Genomic DNA, 26,904 nt, shown 5'->3' with positions numbered 1-26,904 from the left:
CAGTTTTCAGTTCACAGACTGTAAGACATGACTGGCTGTAAAGAGAAATTGTCACTTAACCTTCAATTCATTACCAACAGGCACATGGATTTTCCACTGAAATACCATAAACATATATGCATTTATCCATTATCTACTGTCTAGGCAGGGTGCATCTCACTAGCAATAGCTCGGAATGATTTGTTGTTATGAATCTAGTTAAGTAGGTGCTGGAATGCATTAATTAGGCAAACTGGAATTTGATCAGAAATTCTCAGACCCCAATCTAATGTTGTAATCTCATTAAACATATTTCAATTGCTTTGAGATCTTGTCAAACGCTAATAGAAAATCGTCTGAAGTGCTTGCAGAACTATCCCCTTCCCGAAGATAATTAAAATTCTACCAGTTCAGGTGGCGGGCTGTGGCAACCATCTGAAAGTTGGAAGCAAGCGTGAGTCAGCAGGCAGCCAATCAGCACTTGTGCTCCAAATGCCCTGCCAGGCAGATTGAAACCAGTAAACATTTTAGCACTTAGAGCTGGGTTCAGCTTGCCAGATGAAGTTTCCCCCACTTCTTGTTCCTAGGAGAAAATAAAGTGATAAGTGTTTTGCACTGCAGTCTACCCAAGTTCTACCTCAGTCAGGGTGGGAGGGGAACAAGGTGGGAGTAAGAGGAGTGTAAGTAAACACCTTCTACTACAGGTAGAAATCATCTCAGTGAAACATGGGGAAAAGATTTACGGCTTTCTTGAAACACAGAGGTATGTGTATCTGTCAGACACCTCGTTAACTCCATTTGGTCTGCTTGCAAGAGGTGAGAGTCACTTTCCTGGAGTCACAGGACAGAAGTCGCCAGCCGATCCACATGCTCTAATCAACTATACATGATAGTTTCCCATTACAAATATCTAAACTCTGAGGAATATAGGTGTTAAATAACTCTGCATTAATGTGCGATGTATATGGAATTGGGCAGCAGTGGTGGTGGTAGAACACAAATGCCAGACTTTTCTTAATCATTCAGGTTTAGATTATTCATTAGGCTAAGTAAGATATAAGGCTTGTTCACACAGTTGTTTGGATCTAGGTTTCATGTGGGTTACTGACATTCATGTGATTGTGTGAACCCACACCAACGTGGGTTTGAACCCACACCAGCGTGGCCCAAGAGTCCCACTTTGGCATGGGCTCATGCAATCACACTAATGTTGGTAACTCGCATTAAACAAAGATTCAGGGAACTGTGTGAACAAACCTATAGTATATGGTCTCATACAAACTGGATTCCTGTATCATGTCACTAGCTCTGTTTTTTTTTTCCAGAAGTATGGTAACAGCGTAGTCCTCAGCCACTGGAAACTGGAAAAATACCGCCAGCCGGCCATCTGGAGAATGGCTACATTTTCTATACTCCAAAGCTCCTATCATTTATTATACAGTGAGGCTATTCAAACGATGGGGCAAAATCGGGCTAGTAGAGGCTAACTCGATTTCGCCCCATCGTGTGAACCACCAGACTTGGCTGCGAGCCTGGTGGTTCCTAGGTGGGTAACCCGCCTAAATACCCCTGCCCTAAAACCAGGTTTGTGGAGCAAGCGCTCCGCAAACCTGGTTTTGAAGATCGTGAGTAGCCGCGGCACGACTCCGCACCACGCCCATTCACGAGGAGACCCCCGGAGGGGAGGCGAAAAGTCACCTTCCAGCTCCAGGGGTTTCTCCAGCATGCTCTGAGTGCTCGCACAGGGCATGCTGGAGCTTCTGGGGGCCGATTGGCCCCCGCTCCCCCCAGCCCCCACCGGCTCCATCACGGAGCCGGCAACCATGTGGGCAGCTGATCCAGCCGCCCAGGGCTCCCTCCGTGATCGTCTGCGGGGAGAGCGGGCTTAGGTGAGATCGGGCCCGCTCTCCCCACTTAGCTGCAAAACCCGGGTCTCACTGATTGTGAGACCCGGCTCTTTATGTGCCTTTATTTTTATCCTCTCCTGATCTGCCTTTGCCTCCAGAATAATGAGGGGCAGTTTACCTCAACTGTTCCTGATATGTTGTAGAACATTTCATGAGGTAAGCAGCTGGTGTGGAGGACACGCAATGAGTGTATCCCAGCAGCTAATTCTTTTTGCCTTTTGAGCTCTGACTTCCACAGGTATCAAGACAGGCCTAAGTCTCAAGAGAGCAATTGTGAGTAAAATGTATATAATACAGATAATTTTAAAAAAATTTAAAAATCCCAACCTTTTTTCTTCTTGGTTACCTGGAAGAAGGTCTGGCTATCAAACTGAAGTCATTCATTCTAGGATATGCAAAGAGAGTAGAACAGGTATAAGGCATAAGAGCTGGAGTTTTGCTCATCTAATTGCTGCAATTTATTAGGGAAACAAAACAGAGGAGATCTTTCCAGGCTTCAGTCATATCCGTGGGGATTAATTTGTCAGTCTTCAAAAACAACTCATTGGAGGAATAACCTCTTTGATTCTTTATTCTCACATTAATTAGGAGTAATAAGAACACTAGATACACTTGGTGCTTAAAAATTAGGAGCAATAAATCTGCCATACATCTCAAGGGGGGTGGGGACAAAGATGTGAATAAAGAGAGAGAATGTATCAAAAATGAACCTGACAGTCTCAGATGAACATTATTGCTTTAAAAAGTTCTAGTGTTATGGAGCCCAGGAAAAGTTCCAGACAGATCATTTAGTCACAATAACAATGAGTGTATATTAGGCATTTAAAACTGTGGGACTAAAATTATGGGAATCTTATTCCAGCAGACAATGAAATAGGTTCATAACATTTATGGCTACCATGCAGAATGCCACCATGAGGAAGGTGGCTTCATTGGCCTCTACATGGGGGCTGTAATGGGGGCCTCCATATGTAAGGGCTGTAAACACAGTCCTTAGACACACTGAATCATGGAGTCTAGTCCCCCAACAAAAATATGAGTGCAAACATGTTATGAGAAAACTGTTTTTGTTTTTAGAAAATCTGGTCAGAATAACCAGTTTAGTTTTCTGATGTGGTATGTATTCATTCTTACAAAGAATGGAGTCCCAAACTGATTGTGAGGCAATTGCTGCTTCCAAGTCTGCGGCTGATGCACTTGCATGGATGAAATGGCAATTGCATTAGGGATGGGGCTGCAGCTGAGTAGCAGAGCATCTGCTTTGCATGCAGAAGCTCCCTGGCATCTCCAGGTCTGATTGGGAAAGACTCCTGCCTGGAACCTTGGAGAAGCCACTGCCAATCAGTGGAGGCTGAACTAGATGGACCAATGGTATAAAGGCAGCATCCTATGGGATGTATTCACTTTAGGCGTTCATCATCTGTCACCTCAGTACTTATACAAAATGCTTCTGTATATCAAGATAATGGAAATTTCATACACCTTTTCCTACTCTGGAGGTCACTGCCTCTGGATTCTGGTGTAGAAGGGCTATAGTACAGATCATTCCCACAGCTTCCATAGCTTTGTGTTGCTGTTACTGGACTTTTCTCTGCTTCTGCTACTATTTAAAGACATATTCACACATACTTCTGCTCCTATCACTACAGTGTCCTTGGAAATGGTATACCTGTGTTGAAGATGGAAACACGAAACAGTTAACAGGAGCAACACTACACTGACTTAACAATGATGGTGTTAAATGAACCACAATAGACAGACAGACAGACTCTATGGCTCTGTTCCCCCACCCTGCAGAATGTCACCATGCTACACTCTTCAAAGGGCTTGGTCCTTAATGTTTTCTTTTCTGACTTGGTACAGCTTTTTTGCATGTCAGACCTTGGAAACCCAATATCAATGACAGCATTCTAGATGACACAATAAGAATCAGGCTGCACTGCCAGCAGAATGCCCATGTTGGGTAAAGCAGTGTACTTCCCCATCAAAGAGATTGGCATGGTGAGAGCTCCCCCTTGTGTTTGAAAGCAGAACACTTCATGGTAACTTAGTTTCAGGATGCAACAAGCATAAATACAGAATGTCGTCATGGTAAATGGGGTTGTATGGCTCTTAGTGTGAAACAAGTTTCCTAAAGAGGTTAAAGCGGTTAGTACATGTGATAATATTTAATTTCTTGCCTTATTCAACCCAGCCTAGAATTTGTGCCTTGAGAAGGCCAGAATGTAGCATAGCAGCCTACGTCTCCCAATCAAAGCAACATGAGCAGCTTGTTCAATGCCTGGGGCCAAAGTTAATCCCCACATTATTTTGCAGCTCCTTTTGTGCAGCAGCTTAGAGGATACATGTGACCATGAGAAATGTAGGGATAATTTTTCTTTTATCAGCCTCATATTCTCCAAATGGAACTATTTAATGAGTGCATAGAGTACTTTCTTGGGTGTGGTTTCTACAGCATACTCATAATTTGATTATTGCAATGTGATGTGTGTGAGTGGTATATCACGGATATAAGCTCCCCACACTTTTATTTCTTCTAAAGGACCAGCAGTGAAGAGAAACACTAGATAAGGACTTTTATTTCTTCTAAAGGACTAGATACGCCTTGGGCCTGATCTAGAAGTGCTGTGCTTATGTCCTTATGTTCTCAAATGCAATGCACTTCAATGGTGTCAGTTCATCTATTCAGTTTTCAGTAATCAAGCAAGAGGTGTGTGTGTGTGTGTGTGTGTGTGTGTGTGCGTGTGAGAGAGAGAGAGAGAGAGAGAGAGAGCTCCTGCTGTGTGTGCCATATGTTGGTATATGCCACTTTGTACCTAATGCTGGACATGGTTTGCTATCTATGACAGCTTAGCTGACATAATCTGTTCTTAACTGGATCTCACAATTCTGCTTATGTGCACAGAATGTCATCATTTTAATGTTTTGAGCATGAAGCACCCTACCCAGAGGCGTAACTAGGGAAAACGGCGCCCGGGGCAAGCACTGAAATGGCGCCCCCCCACTGCGCCCCCCCACCGCGCCCCCAACATACTACATTATACTTAGGTTTTTCCTCACAAGCGCCCGCTGCCACCGCCAAGCCAGGCCACTGACTAGCCGCCAGGCGCCAGCAAAGCAATGGGGGGGGGGGCACAGGTGGCGCGGAAGGGACTGCTAGTGGGGAAGGGGGCACCGACGCTCTCCCTTGACTGCTGCAGCGCTGCTGCACTGAGCAGGAAACATTTGTATTAACAAAAAATTAAAAAATTAAAAAAAAAATTGGTCATGGCGGCGCCCCCCCACGTGACCAGAAAAGATGGCGCCCGGGGCACGTGCCCCCCCTGCCCCCCCTATAGTTACGCCTCTGACCCTACCACAGTACACATTTCAGTTTTGTGGCATCTCAGTGTGAAGATGTGGAAATATGGGAAAATATATTTCTGAAAATGGTCTTTTGGGGTGGGGGGAATTCCGGGGCACATGGCACCAGATTCTGACTGGCACATTTGGCTTCCTGATGAGCATACTACAACCTGCTTTTTGCTGTTAATGTAAAGGAAGTTAATCTCTTCCCCCCAATATTAGTTTGCAGTCTTTTGGCTTACAATAGACTAGACCAAGAAAATTTTCATTATTGTGGCTGGATTTCACTTGGGAAGGTTAAACTCCCTGTTTTCATAAGTAAAATAAATGGCACCCGGAGCAAAGCGAAACACAAACTAACAATTTTGGAGGGACTTCCTTCAGACAGTGGGCTGCAAAACAGACAGGTTGAGCAATTAGTGCATCCAAATCACTGAGCATTCTCGTAAGAATGGAACACAGTTAACATAGACCATTGTAGCCTGGAATGCTAAGTTCCCTTTCGACATTTCATGTCCTGAAACCACTTTCTTAGGGAAGTCCCCTTTATGGCCTGCTTGTTTAAGGTAATTACAAGGTATATTTCCATGGCTTGCTCCACTGAAGCAGAAAGCTAATCACCCCTTACTTAACTCCCAAAATACCAAGGGGGAAAGCCCACCATATATATATATATATAAAATTTACACTCAGAGACAAACTGAAGGGTTTGGCTTGTTGTATTTGGCTTGTGGCAAAATAAACTTAACTTGCCAATCTGTTAAGTCACTGAAGTAGAGCTCTCTTGAGAAGCTCAAAACTGAAGGAGCTGAGAGACCACCTTGTACCCTTGTTGATAAACAGATCTTTATTTGCATACAGTTGGTCCTCCCTTTTACTTCCCCCTCCTAGATATTTACAACAAAATACTGTTTCATTTCTCGTTATGAGAAAGGAAGGCAGTGACTGAGAAACTAAAAAGAAGTTCAGCACTAATTAAATCTATGCTGCCTAGAGAGATATCAAAATCCATGCCACTGAGTTTCAAAGGGAAATGAAGTTGATCTGATTAGCAAACCACTTCACATGTAAACATAGGGCTTTAAGTTCTATAGTCAGTAGCTGATACTTCAGAATTGCAGGGAAATACCCCCTTTGTTGCTATCTTCTGACATTAAGGGCAGAAAATAATACAAAAAAACATACATGTGAAAAATGGGTATGTGAATTTCTAAAATAAAAAATTTAAACTAATAATTTTGGTACATTTTTTTTCTTTCAGAAAGATCCTTCCTATAAATAATATGGAAATGTTCTATTCAACAACTACTTAGAAGTTTATTCAAAATGAGCTGCAGTGCCACCTCTTTCCTTCTTCTCCTAATAAAGGGCTGCATCCAATTTGTATGTTATTCTGATGAAATGGTTTAAGCAAGAGAAAATGAGGAGCTCGAAAAATAAAGAAATGGTCCATAGAAGCAATGAAGTGCTATCACTGAAATCTTTATTTATGTGAAAAGAAAAGGCTAAAACATTACCTCAGAATTCAAGATTACAACATCAGTGGGACATAATGTAAATCCATTCTAGTGGCAAAACATCAGAAGCCATAATCCTTTTTCAAAGACCCTTTGTTATTTTAATGTCTGACAAATTATGCCTTTTTTGAGAGAGAGAGAGAGAGAGAGAGAGAAAGAGAGAGAGAGAGAGGAAGAAGAAGAAGAAGAAGAAAAAACACTTACATTTAAGAGGTTTCTTTTACTTCAGCAAAAGTAGTTTCCCTGCTTGAAAAGTTTTAATTTTCTACAACCAATAGTATCTACCAGGCTGGCTAAGTATTAACACAAGAGTAGAGTTATTTAGTTTCAATAGGTTTCAGTACAAAGTTGCCACCAAAGATTTTGCATCAGGTTGTTATGGCAACTCCACTTCTAAAAAGCACTTAAAATTTAGCAGAAGTCTTTTGTTTTGTTAATGACAATTTGGTAACTGGTCCTTCAGATTTAAGTTGTCATTATAATAAACTGCCACTTTAGTATGATTTACATGCGAGGAACCCAGACATAACTTGTCCATCAGCCAAAATTTTGTTATAACAGACAATAGGTCCCTTCCACCCACTGCAAAATTAGTTCATCTTAACTACTTCCTCATTGAATATGGATCAACTGAGGACTGTGTGGTAGTTGTCAAGGTCTGACTGACCTATCTCAGTGCAGGCAAAATGGAGAGGAAATGGCCTTATTCACATTTCTTTGGGTTGTTTGCCAGTAATCTCTCAGCAAAGTAAATTTTTAGACATTTAACTAACTGGAGTTACTGTTAAGTGCTCCCAACTTCCTTTAAGCTGTGAGAAGTCTAAGGGGAGCACAGCAGTGGTTTAACTTAATTTATATGAAAGTACATTGAGGACTTACGGTGTTTCTGTGACATCTGTTTTATTGATAAATATACAAGCAAAGTGTGATTTTTTAAAAAACAAAAACAAAAAAACCAAAAACCTAGATTCCTGCAGCGGGTAACATAACCATTGACAACTTCAGAGTCCCAGAGAGCAAGAAAATTGCAGCTGTACAGCCCATCCCAGAGTACTCCAGTTAAAAGCTGCCTCTGCTTTTAACTGTTCCAGATTCTAAGCTACTAGAAATGGTTTCTCTGCACCTCCAGCCTCAAGCATATCATCTTTCTAAAGCTGGAAAGAGATACTTGTCATCAGGGAAACCATCCACAGTCCTAGGTGAAACTACAGTGATAGATCTATTTGCACTGCAGTAATAAAGACCAACAAACTCATAACACTGGCTAAAATTCTGACTAACCATGCTCCCACACAGTGGGAAGAAGTGTGCCTGCCTGCTGCTGGAGTTCCACAGGAGCTTTGCCAAGTGTGTGGGGAGGTGTTGGGATTTTTGCCAATATCTTCTCTCCCCCCTCCCCACCGAAGTGCCTTGAACAACCCAAAAATATGAACCTGAGAGTTTTGCAACCCTCAGGGACATATTTTCAGGTGGTGCAGGGCACTTCTGGGAAAGAAGGGCTGGTAAAAGTCCCCTCCCTTGCACAATAGCCACTATAAAGCTCCTGAAACTCTCAGCAGCAGGGATGCTTCTTCTTAGTGCATAGTAAATCAGTATGTTGACCACTATGTTTTTAGAACAATCAACTGAGTAGCACGTGCAGAGGCCAGAACTGAGCTGCTGCCACAGAGACAGCTTGGTAAAGCAGGAAGGATCATGTGTGTTTTAGCTATGGGCTGTTTCAGGAGGGCAAGCAGCAGCATCGGCAGCCATGCAGGGCAGGTAATAAGCCCTTCACAACCTCTCTCATCAGCCTCCCATTGCCCCTTAGGAGCTAGGAGCCCTACCCCTTTACTTGTAAAGGGGAATCCTCACCGGATTCCCCTTTAGAAGTATTAGCCACTGTACTGCTAACCCAGTTCAGTTAAACAGAATGGACTGGCCGGTGGGTTCGACTGAACCTGTTCGGCTTGAATTCTATTTGAATTCAAGCTGAACCACGATTTTCGGTTCATGCATACCCCTGGCTACAGCTTCTATCACCCCCAGCCACAGTGGTCGATAGTTAGGGGTGATGAGAGTTGTCGTCCAGCATCTGCAGGAGGGCTGAAGTTGTGCAGCCCTGGCCTACCCCATCAGGTTTGCTTTTCAAGTTGCACAACCGCCCTAGCCGGTTCCTAATGTCAAGCACTATCAGCACAGAGGGCTTCCTGTCATGTCAGCCACTGTGTTTAATGGGGCCTACTCCCTAGTAAAGGTGCATAAAATTGCAATGGTAGAACTCCAAAAGAAATATTTACAACATGGTAATGTATCTGAATCACTTAAGAGAACAAAACATAGGCTTTAGGAACACAGGAAGCTGTCTTATTCTCAATCAGATTACTGGTTCATCTAGGTCAATAAATTTTACACTGATTAGCAGCAGCTATTCAGAACTTTAGACAGAGGTCTTGTACAGGGTTGGACCCTGGGACACCTCAGGGTGTACCTAAAAGATGACAGGGTTGGACCTGGGACATTCCGCATGCAAAGTGGAGCTACTACCCCACCAAGCTGTAAATGTCAGCCTGAGGCAAGTGAGTATTAGGAACGTAAAAGGGAAACAAACCATTGCAGGACCCCAATTGTTTTCATTATTCACATTCATTCCTCACATCTGATTTCACTTACCTTCAGTTTGCAACCCATTGGTTATTTTTCATTTGTTGCTATTTTTGGTCCCACTGCTGCCTATAGGGTGACACTATAGGGGTGGCACTGGAGCTCTTCAGTGGAACTGACTTCTGGTTGACCGCATCCTGAATACTAATGCTGCCTTGGGATGTAGTATCATCCCAGGGTGGCGTGGGTTAAAAAAGGTTTAAAATGTTACCACCATAAAATGGCAACCATCACACACACACACACACACACACCTTTTTTTTGTACCCATGCTGCCATGGGGAGATGAAATATCCCAGCTCAGAATGGGCATTCATAAGCCCCCTATTCCAAGGAACTGCAAAAAGGATGGAATAGGTACTTTGATCATAGCTCCAACCATAGCTCCTTTGGAACAGAATGTAATAATTTCAGAAGGAAGGAAAAATGAACCAAATAGACCCCATTTGTTTCATTTTCCCATTTGGCAAAACGAAAGCTCACCTCCACTGAGTATTCCTGTCACAGCAAGTTAACAAATTTAAGGACATGCTTTAGAAACATCCCGCTAAAGTATTTAGTATTGAAGCAGCTCTACATGCCTTTGAAAAGACTGAAGCCAGTGTGGAAGGAATTGAATGCAATCCAGTTTAGTTAAGGCTTTGTTGGTATTAATTGTTAATACGGTACTGTCAATTTTAAAAGGAAAACCTAGTGGAAATCTGTGGAAAGGGAGGGGCAAACCCCAGAATAGTTCTGGTGTCGGTGTAGACAGAGAGCAACAAGCTTGTAAAAGTATCTGTTGAGCTGAGAAGTAATAAAGGTTTGCTTCCCCCCCCCTCCCGCAGTCTCCTTACATTATGATCAGGGGCCTAGAGCACCTTTCAGGGGCCTAGATCAGGGACCTAAAGCGCCTTTCTTATGAGGCAAGGCTACAACACCTGGGCCTATTCAGTTTAGAAAAAAGACGACTGCGGGGAGACATGATAGAGGTCCATAAAATCATGCATGATGTGGGAAAAGTAGATAGAGAGAAATTCTTCTCCCTCTCACATAACACTAGAACCAGGGGTTATCCCATGAAATTGATGGCCAGGACATCTAGGACCAACAAACAGAAGTACTTTTTCACACAGCGCATAATCAACTTGTCGAATTCTCTGCCACAAGATGTGGTGAGAGCCAACAACCTGGATGGCTTTAAGAGGAGTATGGATAACTTCATGGAGGAGAGGTCTATCAATGGCTACTAGTCAGAGGGCTATAGGCCACCTCCAGCCTCAAAGGCAGGATGGTTTGGTTCAACCCTGAACTGTGCGCGTGCGCGCACACACACACACACACCAGTTCAGGGGTTAGTTGAGCTTTAAAAAAAAATTGGGGGTGGGAATCTTTATTTTGTAACCTACCCTCCTCTGGGGGTCTTCTCCAAGGTGGTGGTGGTGGTGGGTCCATGGAGGTTTCCCCTCCCCCACCGCCAGTCTTCCTTCTCCTAAAAATCACCCGGTCCAGGTGTCTTCAGTCCTTTCCAGACCTATTCCCTGGCATGGTGGCCATTTTGGAGGCTGCTGCACCTGTGTAATAGGACCCTGCATGGCCTGGGCCATGACCCGGTCACACAAGGTCCCACTGAGAAGGTTCAGCGGCCTCCATAATGGCAACCACGCCAGAGAATAAGCCCGGATAGGGCCAAAGATTCCCAAACCAGGTGATTTGTAGGGAAAGGAAGGCCAGTGGGGGGGAGAACCTTGAGGACCGCCCCCACCACCACCACCTTGGAGAAGCCCTCTGGAGAGGATAAGTTTTTTAAAAAGGGAAACCTTTAAAAAAAAAAGTTTGCTGAACCTCAGGCAGGAAATAGCAGAAGGTCTCCAAAGGGACCAGGAATGACCTCAGGCAGGAAATAGCAGAAGGTCTCCAAAGGGACCAGGAATGACCTGACAATTCAGAAAGCACGGCCCCAGAATCAAAACAAGCACATGGCCAAGGTCCGACCTGTACAGCTGGATGTGGTGGGAACTACTTCTGCCTGCCATCTCACCCCTAAGCAAAAAGCCAGAATGGTCCACTTGCTGGGAAAGAAATGTATTATTTGGTATATCCTCAGCCAAGTCACAATCCCAGCTAAGTGGGATACGGAGGAACAAATGTCCATGGTGTCTAGCCAGTGGGCAAAAGATAATCTTCCAGGAATTCCCCTGTGGAAGCTTGGAGAACTGCTAGAAATAGACAGTGAACTGGACATGAAAGCATCAAATGGAACTTCAATACCCTATGGATCAAGGCCTAGTTTCAGTTATCCATGGATGATATCTTGACCATTCTTGTGCTTGTCAATTCACATAAAATGGAGCACATGATCATTGGCTACAATGTTATTGAGGAGGTTGTACAATGTCAGAGTAGCAGTTCAACCAGGAAAGCACCTACATCCAATTTCCTCAACAGATTGATCAAGCATTTCTTAATGTTGACACCGGAAAAGTGGAGACTTTAGTAAACCTCATTAGAGGCAACAATTCTTTTTTTCTTTTTCATATTGAATTTTTATTGATTTTAACAGTCATAATATTCATTCATAACAAACATAATAAACAGAAGTGGACTTCCCGCTCATCTCTCTTCATGAAACATCAGCTATAAAATTTACCCTTGCTATAATAATAATTCAAAACATAAATTTAAACCCTTACAAACACAATTAGTCTACCCAATCTGCATTTCTTTTCTTTTTCTTTTTCTTTTTCTTTTCTCTCTAAATTTCAAATCCAGCTGTAAGGTCCATAGTAGGAAAATAGTTTTTTAGATACACCAAAAATGGTTTCCAATCTTCTCTGAAACATTCTGAGTTTTGATCTCTTATCAGTGTTGTAAGTTTTGTCATCGCCGCATATTCCAAAATTTTTATCAACCAATCTTCTTTTGAAGGCAGTTCATTACTCTTCCATTTTTGTGCGTATATTATTCTGGCCGCCGTAGAAGCATACATGAAGAATGTTAAATTATTTGTAGAAATTGAACCTTGTGTTATTCCCAGTAGAAAGGATTCTGGCTTCTTAGGAAATGTCATTTTAAATATTTTCTTTAGCTCATTATATATCATATCCCAATAGGCTTTAGCCTTCCCACAGGTCCACCACATATGAAAAAAAGTACCTTCAGAATGTCCACACTTCCAACATTTGTTTGAAACATTTTTATACATTAATGCCAGGTTGTTGTTTTTTTGGTGTCAAGTACCATCTGTACATCATTTTATAATAATTTTCTTTTAAAGCATAATAGCATGCAGTAAATTTTAAATCAGTTTTCCATAACTTTTCCCAGGCTGCCATTTCTATATTACGCCCCACATCTTGAACCCACTTTATCATAGTCGTTTTAACCACTTCCTCTCTTGTCTCCTCCAGAAGTAACAGTTTATACATTTTAGAAACTAATTTTTCATCATTTTGACATAATTCCTTCTCAAAACTTGAAATCTGATCCTCAAATCCAACATTAAAGTCTTTCTTATATATCTCATTTAACTGATGATACTGAAACCAATCTCTAACCAAATCTTGTATTTCAGTTAAACTTTTTAACTTACAATCCTTGTCTTGAAAATGTAACAAATCCCTATAGGTACCCCAACACATTTGCATATTTACTTCTTTGCGTGATAAAGCTTCAATTGGAGATATCCATAACAGAGTTCTAGGTTCCAACCAATTTTTGTATTTTAACCACACCCTCATTAAACTCCTTCTCACATAGTGATTCAAAAAGTCTTTGTGTATTTTACTTTTTTCATACCACAGATAGGCATGCCATCCAAACCTTCTATCAAATCCTTCCAAGTGCAGAATTCTAGGGTTTCTTAATGTTATCCATCCTTTTAGCCATGTCAAACAAACAGCATCAAAATACAACATTAGGTCTGGCAGGGTAAGACCACCTCCCTCCTTTGCATCTGTTAAATTCTTAAAATTAATTCTTGGTCTTTTCCCCTGCCAAACAAACTTAGTTATGTCTTTCTGCCATTGCTTAAAACAAGTTAAAGTGTTAATTATGGGAATAGTCTGAAAGAGAAATAACATTTTAGGCAAAACATTCATTTTCACCACTGAGATTCTTCCCATTAAAGAGAAATTCATTTTGGACCATCTTTGTAGATCACTTTTCACTGTATTCCATATTTTAACATAATTGTTTGTGAACAACAGAGAATTGTTATTTGATAACCAGACCCCCAAATATTTAATTTTCTTCTCCACTTTCAACTCACTTATTTCGGAGAATCTTTCCTTAGATTTCTGATGCATATTTTTAGTCAAAACTTTTGTTTTAGTCTTATTTATATAAAATCCAGCCAATTGGCCAAATTGTTGTATTTTATCCAAAAGTCTTTCAATCTTGTCCATTGGATTTTCTAAGAAGAGCACAACATCATCTGCAAAGGCTCTCAACTTGTAGTCTTGTTTCCCAATTTTGGGACCATGTAGTTTGTCATCTTCTCTGATACTTCTACAAAGCACTTCTAGAACCAGTATAAAGAGGCAACAATTCTGGTCAGTTATGTGGCCTTAAGGTAGGGAAAAGGGATGTATGGATTCCTTTTTAAAAAGACCATATATGTAAAGTGTTGCGCCCATGTACAGCCTCACCAGGAAAGCCTGACTATTAATATTTGAACCTGACCCAACTGCATTGTGGACTGAGGACGTGTACCTTGAAAAAACATTGGTCTGGATACCAAGAGGAGTAACTTGCCATGTAAATATTCCAACTAGTAAGCCCACGAAACGTGATTTCTTCTTAAAAGGACAAACCCCACTGCGAAGTCTCTACTTGATAAAACCTGTGGATATCCAACCCCAGTGGATATTCAGGGACTGAAAATATTTCAAATAACTTCAGACTCAAGAGCCAATAGCAATAGGCCTACACATTCTGAATCTCGTCAGATGAAGGGAGAAGGGGAAGGCAGCAGCTTCTCCAGGGTTGCAGGCAGGAATCTCTCTCAGCCCTATCTTGGAGATGCCAGGGAGGACTTGGAACCTTCTGCTCTTCCCAGAGTGGTGGCTCCATCCCCTGAGGGGGAATATCTTACAGTGCTCACACATCACAAGTCAGGGAATCAACTTGTGTTACCACAAAAAATATAAGACCTAGTATATCATGAACTTCACGAGGAATTGGGACATCTTGGTGGTAAATGGGCCTTTGCCTTGGCTGGGAAACAATTCTTCTATCGGCCTCACATGAAAAGAGACATTGAACACTATATTACCAACATTTGCAGTTGAGTCAAGCAATCTGAAAAAGAAACTTCATTACTCTGATAAAGCCACACTAATGCATATTATTACTTCAGAGCCTTTTGAGTTAGTGAGGCCGTTCCCATGATCAGTGGGAACCACCTGGGGAGGGTTAGTGGGAAGAGTAGGCTTAGACTCTCTCCCCGCACACGGGCAGGCAGTCTGCTCTGGGTGGCCAAAGCAGCCGCCCACACGACTGCCAGCTCCGTTACAGAGCTGGTGGGGGCTGGGAGGACAGGAAGTGCGCAGTGCTTCCTCAAGGTAATGGTAAAGTAGAGAGTATGAACCGTATACTGCTGGCTGTGTTGTGCACTTTGCCAGAGAAACAAAAGGCCTATTGGAATCACTCTCTTAACAAGATGGTCCATGCCTACAATTTGAACAGTTTGAAGCCACTGGACTCTCTTCCTTTTATTTGTTGTTTGGGAGATCACTACGTTACCTATAGACATTGCATTTGGACTTTCGCCAAGCACTGCATCCTCATTAAAAGACCACATTACTTATATAGACAGATGGAAACAACAGATGAAGGAAGCATATGAATTGGCATCACAATATTCCCAAACATCTGCTCTCCGGGGAAAACACTGCTATGAGCAGGGAGTACATGGTACTATCCTTAGCACTGGAGTTGAGTGCTAGTTTGGAATCTTTCTGGAAGAGGAGGCCTTGGCAAACTGAGAGCTTATTTGGAAGACAAAATACATGTTGTGCTCCAGAGGAAAGGTGATGGGCCTGTATATGCAGTGCAAGAAGAAATTGGCAATGGGGACATTAGGGTTCTTCACTGTAATCTATTACATCCCTGCCACTTTTACCACAGGAGCAAGCTTCAGTCACCAATAAATTTCAGAAGATATCAAAACACTACAAGCACACTGTGTATCCCAGCACTAGTGAGTCAGACACTGACCCCAACTCTCCAGATGATGAATATCATCAAATTATGCCCCTCTACCAAATACAGGACTCATAGTGGATAGTACTCTTGAACCAAATGCACAAATCTTTTCTGAAAAAGCTTACTCCTGGCCACCCCTGACCTTTCCAACACTGCAGATCATCTTACAGCTTTACCCAAAGAAGGTGTAAAAAGGTTGAAACCTTCTCATGCACCTGAGGGTGGGGAGGTTCCTGAGACTGAGTCTGTTGGATGTCATCAAAATGTGGGAGGTTGTTTAGTGAGAAAGAAACAAGCCCCACATGTATTGACTTATGACCAATTAGGAATGTCCCCCTACATGGGTATGCAAAAAACCAGGTTTCCCGGTTTGGTTTTGGACTTGAACCGGACTGGGCATGTTCAGTTTTGCCACCCACCCCTGAACCCCCCAGGTCTGGTCTGGTTAGGCGGTTGGGGGGTGGGGTTGTGATTTTTTAAAAAGAAAATCTTACCTCCTCTGGGGAGGCTTCTTCAATGCTGCAGTGGGGTCTCTGGAGATCCCCCTCCCCCCACTGGTCTCCATTATGTATCAAATTGCCGAGTTTGGGTGGCCTTCAGTCCATTTCGGGCCTCACCCCCATGGCAGCAGCCATTTTGAGGGCTGCTGCACATGGCCAATGGGCCTCTGCATGGCCAGGTCATGACTCCATGGCCGATGGAGACTGGCAGGGGAAGGGGAACCACCAGAGACCCCCTGCAGCCTTGGAAAATGTCCCCCAGAGAGGGGTGAGTATTTTTTTAAAAAATGCAACACCTGCCCCACCCTGAATGGCTGGGGGGTTTCAATCTGATAACGAACCAAATGGGGGGGGGCAGGGTTTTGGTTCAATGTCGGACTGTCGAACCTGTTCGACATCAAACCTGTTTGCACATCTCTACTACCAGCACCTTCCTTCAACTGTAACACAGATTGCTGTTCCCTGGTGTTATCTGCAAAGTTATTAGCCAAATTGTTGTCCAGTTCCAGTATTTTTTCCTGGCTGATATGTATCCATGTAAAATGTGGGTAAAATGTGGGGTGGGTGGTTTTTGTTTTTGTTTTGTTTGGTTGTTTTTTTTTTTGTTTGTTTGTTTTTGGTTTTGGTTTTGGTTTTGTGGGGGAGGGCAGTGTGAAAGGAATTGAAATGCAATCCAGTCTGGTTAAAGCTTTGTTGCTATTAATTCTCAATATGGTACTGTCACTTTTAAAAGGAAAGTCTAGTGGGACTCTGGGGAAAAGGGAGGGGAAACCCCCAGAATATATTGGCCTAGACAGAGAGCAATACTGCTCACTGCTGAGCTGTGAAGCAATAAAGGTTTAATTCCCCCCCCACAAACTCCTTGCATGTAACACCAGTAGTCATCATATCATTCAAAGCAGGCATGTGCAGACCAGGCTTGCAGAATCTATTCTGTTTTTTACTGTTAATTATTAATCAATATAGCACCACCCATGTCCATGCACTCTACAAAGAATGAGAAGACAGGGCCCTGCCCTAGATGCTCACCATCTTAGAAAGCAACTCAAGGATGGTGATAGAGGAAGGAGAGGGTAACAACGGCAGGGATAAAGTGGGGAAGAATATTGTTTCATTTACAAATACTCAGGTTCAATGACATCAGAGTTTGGGAAGCAGGAGGTTGGGTTAAAGGGAAAATATGAGGTTTGGGGAGGGATTTAAAGAAAATAATAGGTGGCAACATGGAGAATTCTGGAAGGCAGTCAAAGGCATAAGGGACAGGGGCAGATCCAGGGTTGTGTGTGTGTAAGAGTGTAGTTGCATACTCTGTGAATTTGGGGCTAACTTTTTTTTTAAGGGACTAACTTTTTAATTTATTTAATTTATTTGATTTATATACCTTCCTTCCAAAAATGGCTCAGGGTGGTATATAAATCAAATAACTTCCCTTCCTGATGCTTGTCCTGTGGTCTCCCAGCCTTATTGGTTCTTCTGCAGTCTTGTGCTCGTCCCCCAGTTGGCACTGGAATGTAATTGCAGAGCGAGGAAGTTGGCTGTTGGGCTTGTTGTCTGCCTCAAAGACAATAAGGAGAGCTGGTCTTGTGGTAGCAAGCATGACTTGTCCCCTTAGCTAAGCAGGGTCTGCCCTAGTTGCATCTGAATGGGAGACAACATGTGAGTAAGATATTCCCCTTAGGGGATGGAGCCTCTCTGGGAAGAGCAGAAGGCTCCAAGTTCCCTCCTTGGCATTTCCAAGATAGGACAAGATTTTTTTTATTAAACCAACAAACCACCAAAGCATACAGTACGTTACCAAAGCACAATTATATACAAAGTGGTTGTTTGTACATCATATATCTACAAAGATTTACACACAAGGGTTTGGTAACCCACAGGGTTATAAAGTATATGTAGGCTGGGAGAGATTCCTGCCTACAGCTTTGGAGAACTTTGGAGAAGCCGCTACCAGTCTGTGAAGTCTATACTGAGCTAGATAGCCCAATGGTCTGACTCAGTATATGGTAGCTTCCTATGTTCCTATGAAAGTAAAATATTTTTTAAAAACCAACCCAGAGGCGGAGCTATAATTGGGCGAACGGGTTGGCCGTGCCCAATCAGGAGCTGCCATTCGCGGCCCTGACACGCCCCCAGCCTTCATCTAACTGCCGAAGGGGACACGCAGCCCCTTCAGCAGTTAAGCTGCTTCTCCCGAACAGAGCCTCAAGGCTCCATTCAGGAACCAGACCACGCCCCCCGCGTCTGACGTCAGATGCGGGGGCGTGGCTATCCCCTGCATCTGACGTCAGACGCAGGGGGCAGGGCCATCGGGGTGCCCGCCGCGGCTGCACACGGGCCGCCGGTGGGCTAGCTACACCCCTGAACCAACCCTTATCTGTTTGTTTTGTTTGTGTGTGATTTTTCCCCTTGCTCAAGCCACTGTGTTTCTCTTCCCCACCCCATGAATGGCATGTGTTTGTGTGCACATGTGAGAGAAGTCCCACCCCCACTTTAAAAATCTCCGTGTGTGTGTGTGTGTGTGTGTGTGTGTGTTGTGTGTGTGAGAGAGAGAGAGAGAGAGAGTTAGTTTTAAACTTGGGGGGGGGGAATCATTTTCAAAGTATGAACAAAACTATTCTAGTACAAACTTGTAAGAAAAACACTCCCCATCCCAACTCTATGCCTTCAAGAGGAATGAAAAAATGCTCTGACAAAATGGATCAATTTTTGTTTTTGTTCCTGAAGATACTAAACTGCTTATACTTCTTTTCTGTTCTGTTCTTATCTGGCCTGTGTGCATTGGTTTTTCTCTCCCCCGCACCCCGCACAACTTATTAAAAATATTTAGATGATGCTCTTTTTTTTAGCAACAATTTTTTCAAAATGGCTTAAATAGCAAAATATGAGAAAATGGTTCTTTCTCAACATTGTTTCCTTTATAATCATTAATATTTTATTTTACTTTATGCTTGTAGTAGTAGCTCATATATAAATAACTTACATATTGTTGTTTTAATAAGCTTGTAATGGACTAAAATACCCCAACTTAGTTGGGGTAAAATACCCCAAGGGGCTTAGACAAATTCATGGAGGACAGGTCTATCAATGGCTCCTAGTCTGGTGGCTATAGGTCACCTCTAGCTTCAGAGGCAAGAGATGCCTCTAAATACTAGTTGCAGGGGAGCAACAGGAAAAGAGAGGGCATGCCCCCTCTGTAGTGAGCCACTGTGTGAAACAGGAAGCTGGACTAGATAGGCTTTGGGCCTGATCCAGCAGGGCATTTCTTATGTTCTTATTTTTTTACTTGCTTCAAATAAGGCTTTGCAAATCAGATCACAGGAAACTTATTTTAAAAGCCCCCTTGCTTGTCTTTAAATCCTAAGAAATTGGGGTAACTCCATAAATGACCTTCTGCTGTCCTGTTTGAAACCAAATTAGTGGCTTTTTCTTCTGTATTGTATACACACACTGTAGTGTATAGACATACAATATAGCTGAATATGGTTTTTGCTTAAATGTAGTTCATAGTAGAGCTCAAACTGAGTTTTTTGCTGCTGTGATAGGTGTTAAAAAGCTATTTGAATTTGCTTCTAAGTTTACATGCTTAGGATTGGAGTGCATGTGGCTAAAAGTCAGCATAAAGTCAATATATACCTATATTTTATTATGACACATATCGGGGCTATTCCCACGATCAGGCAAAATTGGGCTAGGGGAGCCTAGGCTGATTTTGCCTGATCGTGGGAGCCACCGGGCTCGCAGGTGAACCCGGTGGCTCCCAAGCGGTTAACCCGCCTAAGTACCCCTCCCCTAAAACTGGGTTTACGGAGCAAGCACTCCACAAACCGTTGGTTTTTTTAAAAAATCGTGAGTAGCCGTGGCACAGCTCCGCACCATGGCTACTCGCGAGGAGACCCATGGAAGGGAGGTGAAGAGACGCCTCCCGGCTCTGGGGGTCTTGCCAGCATGCCCCGCGCGCTCATGCAGGGCATGCTGGAGCTTCCGGGCGCTGATCGGGCCCCGCTCCCCCCAGCCCTCGCCGGCTCCGTCATGGAGCCAGCAATCGTGTGGTTGGCTGATCCGGCCGCCCAGGGCTTCCGCCCTGCTCGTGTGCACGGAGAGCGGGCTTAGCCCACTCTCCCTGCTCACTCTCCAGAACCGGGTCTCACTGATCGTGAGCTCATCCTGTTTTTCCTCCAAAGGGTTCAGGGTAGTGTACTTGTTCTTCCTCCCCACCTTTATCCTCACAACAATCCTGTGAGGCAGGTTTAGAAGGAAGAGAGAGCGTCAGTCTCACCTAAAGTCCACAGTGAGTTCCATGACTGAATGGGGAATGCAAGTATCCCAATCCTAGTCTTAACACTCTAATCACTACCCCACACTGGTTCTCAACTGTGTGGGTATTGATTGCATCAGATTGCTGAAATCTGATACAGGAGAAAAAGAGATTCATTTTCAGCAGTGAAGCAAACTAATCGGGAGGAGAGTGCTGGATACCTTTAGAGAGCATGAAAGGGTTCAATTATCAAAATGTGGGGAGGCTGTAGGCATCGGGCAGACTCTGTGGGCCCAAGCCCTGGATCTTTTAAGTACCTAGCAACACCTCTGCAAGGGAGAGAGGAAGAGGGGAGAGTGGCAGGATTGTGCATGCAAAATCTGGTATCGGCAGGTATGTTCAGAATTTCTTCTAAAAATATTTCTCCCAAAAAAACCCATCAAATTTTTAATATATGGGGGGACACCTTTTATGGGGGGAAATTAAGGATTAATTTCCTTCTGGATCTGCCCCTGATAAAGGAGAATCAAGAAAGAAAGGATGGGAATTGTTTGAAGGAGCAGGACACCATTGAACTGCTGAAGGTGGTGGAGCTGGAGGAGCAAAAGTCATAGGCAGTGATGTGTTGGGATAGAAGTGCAGAGAAATAACAAGAAGGAGAGGCCATGGGGAATTTTGAATGTCAGGACCAGAAGTTTGTGCAGGATTTGAGAGTTAACAGGAAGCCAGTGTAGTCATTTAAAGAGGGACATTACATTTCAGAGCAATGAGAGAGGTGTTTTTGGTTGGGTTTTTTTGGTAAGCAGAGTGCTGGATAGAGGTTAGGGGACTGAAGCAAGACAATGGATGGCCAGAGACAAGGCTAAGATTAACAGGGTTGTGAACCACACTTCTTGCCAAACAAACAGGGAGGATAGGCCAAACATTTGTAACATTGAAAAGGGAGAAGCAAAATAGTGGTGGGGTGGAGCCAGATGCAAAATGATAGCTCAGGAAATGGGACCAATTTTACCCATGATCTATACTCAGAAAGGTCATATATTTGTAATGTTGAAAAGGGAGAAGCATAATATGACAGAATTGATGCCAGATACAAAATAGCATCTCAAGGAGGAGGGGAATTGCCTATTGCACCCATAAACAAAACACATAGAGGACCAATTCTCATGATCAAGGCTTCCATCGAATGTCAGAGAGTGGAGAGAGGAGGAGGTGCACACTCTCCTGATTCCTGGTTCTCTGTGTGGAGAAAATGACTGAGAAGTGATCATGTGTGAGGGTTCAATCATAGCTGGATGACATGGCAGCCAAAATTGGCCACCCTACTTCAAATCTATGATTGCTGAACAAAACCAACCAAACATGATTGACCACTTGTACATGATCTCTTTCTAGTCATTTTCACCAGGCAGATGACCAGGAAATGTGGTCATGTGTGCTTCCTCTTCCCTCCACCAACTGACATTCAGCAGCAGCTTTGATAATGAGAACTGGCCCAGAGTTATTATAGATCAAAAATTCTAACTTCTTAATTGGGGGGGGGGGGGACCTTAGCAGCGTTTTTGTTTAAAACAAACAAACAAACAAACAAAAAAACTGAGAGACAAATCCTCAATCTACTGCAAATCACCCAAAGACCTACAAGTAGATCCTGATTGGTCCTCTGTCACTATTCAGAATTATATATTTGCATGCTGACAAGGATGCATCCTGTACAGTGAAACCATACAGATGTGTTTGTAGCATACAGGAAACCATCTGCAAGTCAGTTCTTGTATTGGCAGAAACTGATTTTAGCTGACTGAGTATCAATCAACAGATTGCCGCAGATGAGGTGTTGGGTTGTTTTTTTCCCGGAGAGGTAAAATAAATATGATAGAAGAACTGTTGCCCATGGTGTGCACACATTCATTATTATTTATTTACAAAATCCTTATACCAACATTCAGTATACATTTCCAAGTGGTAGATGATATATATCTACAACAAGCAAAACACAGTAACCTATCAGAAGACAAAAAAATTTCTTGAAAAAATGCAAGAAAACCAAAACCAATACCTAGAATGGCAGAGGAAAGAAAATCCTATTAGAAAATTACTGTGCTCCCAAAAGCACAACAAGAAAGTGGGGTCATAACCCACTATGTATAACAGAGCAGGGAGCCTCACAGTCAGTGGAGGAGCCATACAGCACACATGCAAACAAATCCATTTCCAATTTCCAGGCCTGCATGGAAAAGATCCTGTGCTTCATGGAGGTCAGTCTGGCTTCCACGTAAGTGAGTGGCTGACTAATGAAGTATGCACACCTTGAGGGACTGTGGGGATGCAAGGTGGGCTCTCGTGCAACTCCCTCTTTCCCCTTGCACACCCACTGTTGTGCAAGACACACTGTTGTGCAAGAGCCCTTAGAATCCCAAGCACTCCCAGAAGGGCTCTGAAAGATTGAAACATATTGCTAAAGGGAAGCAAAGTGTTTCTGATCTTGCCGAGCCCTTCTGGCCTGTGGGCAGTGCTTGGGACCCTGAGGGCTCTTGCCCAATAATGCACACACAGTTGCATGAGGGCCCCTGCAGCCCCTCAAAGTACGTATGCTTCATTAGGATGTCTGTCAAGATCTTTTATCGTGGCCTCATTAGTACATCTTAAATCTTGGGCTGTGGGAAACCACTGTTGTCTCTAATCGAGGGGGTGTGCAGAAAACCGGTTTTCTCAGTTCAGTTTGAATCTGAACTGGACCAGACTGGTTTGGTTTTGGCCCCTCCAAGTTGGCCCTCCAGTTCAGTTCAAATTCAAAGCAGTCTGGAACCGGCTCAAAACTCTTTCAGCAAAGGGGAATCCGATGAGGATTCCCCTTAACTGGAAAAGTGGCAGGTGTTGAGTGGGGTGGGCTTCCCTAAGCATAGGGGACTCAGAGGAGTGAATAGAATCACAGCAGCGGCTGAGGTGGCCATGGGAATGCCAGCCCAGGAGACTTGCTGGGAGGCTGGCAGGGGTCAGCGGAGCTGCCAGCCCCCCCTCCAAAGGCTGGTGCCACTGGCGTGATTTGAAAGTACTTCTATTCACTCCCCTGAGCCCCCTCTCTAGACCCCTGTCCCTTTACTGGTTAGGTGAATCATCAGCAGATTCCCCTTTGCTGGTAGGGCTTTGAGCCAGTTCCGAACTGGGTCAGGTTCAGTTCAAAGGCGATCCTTCAGACCAAACTGATTCAACTGTGAGCTGGCTTGATTTTGAACTGGTTCGCACGTCCCTACTCTGATCACAGCTTTTAGAGCCAAACTACATAGCATAGCATAGCATAGCACAGCACAGCACAGCACAGCACAGCACAGCACAACATATTGGCGATACAGCCCAAGCAGCATTGACTCTTTTCACCTTCTAGCCTATTGACCACTATGGGAAATGGAGATTGAGATAGTAAGCAAGTGGTTTCCTCTTTGTTTTCCTCGCCCTTGTTGTCTCTCTCTGCTCTGGCTTCTGATTGGTAGACTGATTGGTAGATTGATATCCCCCTCTTCTTGCTTGTTGCATTTTACCTTCCTCCTTCCTTGTTATGTTCTTGCACTGTGAAGATATAGAAAGCTCAGGGACACAGGCTTTCTATCCAAGTATGTAACTTCCTATATAAACCTTTACAAGCCTTTGTACCTTAAATGTCTGTCTCAAGATACTCTTAATTGGATTTGGTTCTTCTCACACACGCTTGCTCTGTTATAATTGGGATCACTGAAATCCCTTCCCTGCAACAAAATATACTCATAGTAGGGTTCCTTAACCTTGGGCCCCCAGATGTTGTTAGACTACAACTCCCATCATCCTCAGCCACAAAGGCCATGTCTGTGGATGATGGGAGTTGTAGTCCAACAACATCTGGGGGCCCAAGGTTAAGAAACCCTGGCTCATAGTATGCTTCCAAAACTTGTTTGATCAGAGAAAACTCTTGAACAAAAGCAATGGGTGTATGTACAGCAAGGACAACAATGGCTGTATGACACCTTTAGCATTTTCCCATTTATCCAAATGACCTGACTACTCAGACTTCTGGATATATACAGAGGCTCATTAAATGAGATAACCAGAAGACCTGGCTAATGAAGATTCTACTGTATGCTGGTTAAGGCACTCAGTAGATCTATGAAATGAAAGCATTTCAATATATAGTGTGTTCACAACAGCCATCGTTCTTGGAGTGTTGTTTTCATTGCTCTTGGGGCTGAAGATAATTTCCTGTGCATCCAACTTAAATATGCCCATGTGGTAAAATACAGCTGGGGCATCCAATAAGAGTAGCTCTCTTTCTCTCATGTAATTTATTGCCTAATGCTTAGCAGCCTGAGATTTAAAAGACACTCCAGAACTGTCTACATGTTTCCCCTTGTGGCAGATAATAGATAACTGCTAATAGACTTGCTTATAAAGTTTATTTAAAGGGAGAACTTCACTGTATTATTTTTTTCATGGAGGTGTGAACATTGCTAAGCTCCTTAAGTCTCTGTGTATAAGAATTATCAGATAGGTTTCTTAGGATTCTAATATGCATTAATATGAAACTTAGAAACCAGCTTGTGCTGGTATTATGTAGATAGGACTATTCTGTAAATAAAGGCCTTTTCTGATATTGCAAGACTTCTGGGAATTTGGAAGGTGTGATTCTTTCCAAGTATAACAACAGTAACATGAAGCATGGCCTCTCTGTCCTCTTTAGAGTCCTCTTGTGAAATCAGCAGTTTCATCTTGCACTTTCCTCATGTTGTTGGGGGAGAGGCGAGCTGGTCTTGTAGTAGCAAGCATGACTTGTCCCCATAGCTAAGCAGGGTCTGCCCTGGTTGCACATGAATGGGAGACTTGATGTGTGAGCACTGCAAGATCTTCCCCTCAGGGGATGAAGCCTCTCGGGGAAGAGCAGAAGGTTTCAAGTTCCCTCCCTGGCTTCTCCAAGATAGGTCTGAGAGAGATTCCTGCCTGCAACCTTGGAGAAGCCGCTGCCAGTCTGTGAAGACAATACTGAGTTAGATAGACCAATGGTCTGACTCAGTATATGGCAGCTTCCTATGTTCCTATGAGTAATATACCATGGTGCTTAGCCAGTCAGTCTTTATTATGGTCTATGACCAATACCAAAACATCTAAAGCAATATAAAATTTTAAACATAATCATATTAATAACATAACTGTACTCTGGATCTAACCATTAGCGAGCAGAGTGTGGCAAACATGTATTGCAGAACAACAGAATTTTGCAACTGTGTGTGTGATAGACAAATTAGCATCTATTAGCAACTATTTGATGTAGAATTTGTCTGATCAACCTGGCAGATTATATAAAAGAGGGTCAATTAACCTTCACCTAAGATGTATATAAAAGACACACTGCAGGAGCACATATGCAACTGATTCAATCTCATCAGAGTTACAGGGGCAATATCTCTGCTTAATTGGAATTCTACTATATCTACCAGCCAAAAGTTCTGAAGAGAGGGCATTCATATGGGCCCAGGAGAAGACCCATCTATGTTTAGGGAAAGTAAGGAGGAACAGATAATCTGTTGGGCAAGTTCTCATACCACCCCTAGGCAATTGGAATGACCTAGATGTCCTCGACAGCTCTTTCTGAAACTCAATATCCCAGATCCTTCATTTAATAAGTTCTTTGGCCCTGACCAAACCCACATGAGGATCGCCTCAGGTGACCATAGGCACGGAGTTTCCAGACACAGTTCTCCCACCAGCTTGAGCACAGCCTATCCAATAATAACAAGGGAAGGAGTCCAGAGGGCAATAAGTTTAATCTTGCCCAGTTTATTAGTCTTAGATACCAAGCTCTGGCCTCTACTGAGATAACACCTGATTCCAATCTCAGCATAGCATTAGAAATACATTGGGGGCTCAGAAATAATGTTCTTAAGAGCCTGGCTCGGACACCTGAAAATGTATGTGACACTTAGGAACATATTGAGGCGATTCACACGAGCAGCATAAACCTGGCTAAGGGAGCCCAGCCCAGTTTCTACTGCTCGTGTGCAGCAATGGGAGCTGTGCAAGGCTGCAAGCCCACCTAAATGACCTTCCCCTTAAATGAAGTTAATGGAGTGAGTGCTCCGTTAACCCCGTTTTTTCGGCCGTGTGTCTGCCGCAGCTGCTTGCAGGACACACTTGGGGAGGGGGATCCCAGAGATGCACTGTGCACTTGTGCAGTGCATTACTGGGGCTCTGGGGGGTGGGACACCACTCGGTGGCGCTTCCCTTTGCCCGACCCCGAGAGCTGCCAGATGAGCTGTGGCCAGGCACAGGACTCACAGGAGTGCCCGAGCGAAGCCACCGCTCATCTAGGTGGGAGATCTGCCTGCCCAGCAACGGGCCAGTGATTGTCTGCAGGGAGAGCGGGTCAAATCTGCTCTCCCCGCAAACCCTTTTTACGGCTATGCACACGAATCGGGTGAAGAGCCACAATGTATGGAGCCGCAGTAGGATTTGTGAGGAAGGGGTGAAAGACAAAACCCGCCCCTTCCCCAAACTGAATGTTGCACATTTACTGCACCAGGGCGTCCATAGTCTGGATATCAGGCAGA

The 26,904-nt window shown here is 43.6% G+C and overlaps 1 long non-coding RNA gene across 1 annotated transcript; it reads right to left on the bottom strand.

Moving 5' to 3' along the window:
• Window positions 1–420: 420 nt before the first annotated feature.
• On the bottom strand, window positions 421–7,080 carry LOC128351102 (uncharacterized). Its single transcript, XR_008319587.1, has 3 exons — window positions 6,953–7,080; window positions 2,214–2,271; window positions 421–562 (listed from the first exon to the last, which is right to left on the bottom strand). It is a non-coding gene; the product is annotated as an uncharacterized LOC128351102 (long non-coding RNA).
• Between the last annotated feature and the right edge of the window lie 19,824 nt (window positions 7,081–26,904).

This window comes from Hemicordylus capensis, chromosome 3 (assembly GCF_027244095.1).
Source record: "Hemicordylus capensis ecotype Gifberg chromosome 3, rHemCap1.1.pri, whole genome shotgun sequence".
In the NCBI taxonomy this organism is placed as follows: Eukaryota; Metazoa; Chordata; class Lepidosauria; order Squamata; family Cordylidae; genus Hemicordylus; species Hemicordylus capensis.
Note: the sequence above shows the minus strand (reverse complement) of the source record. Positions and strands in the feature narration are given on the sequence as shown.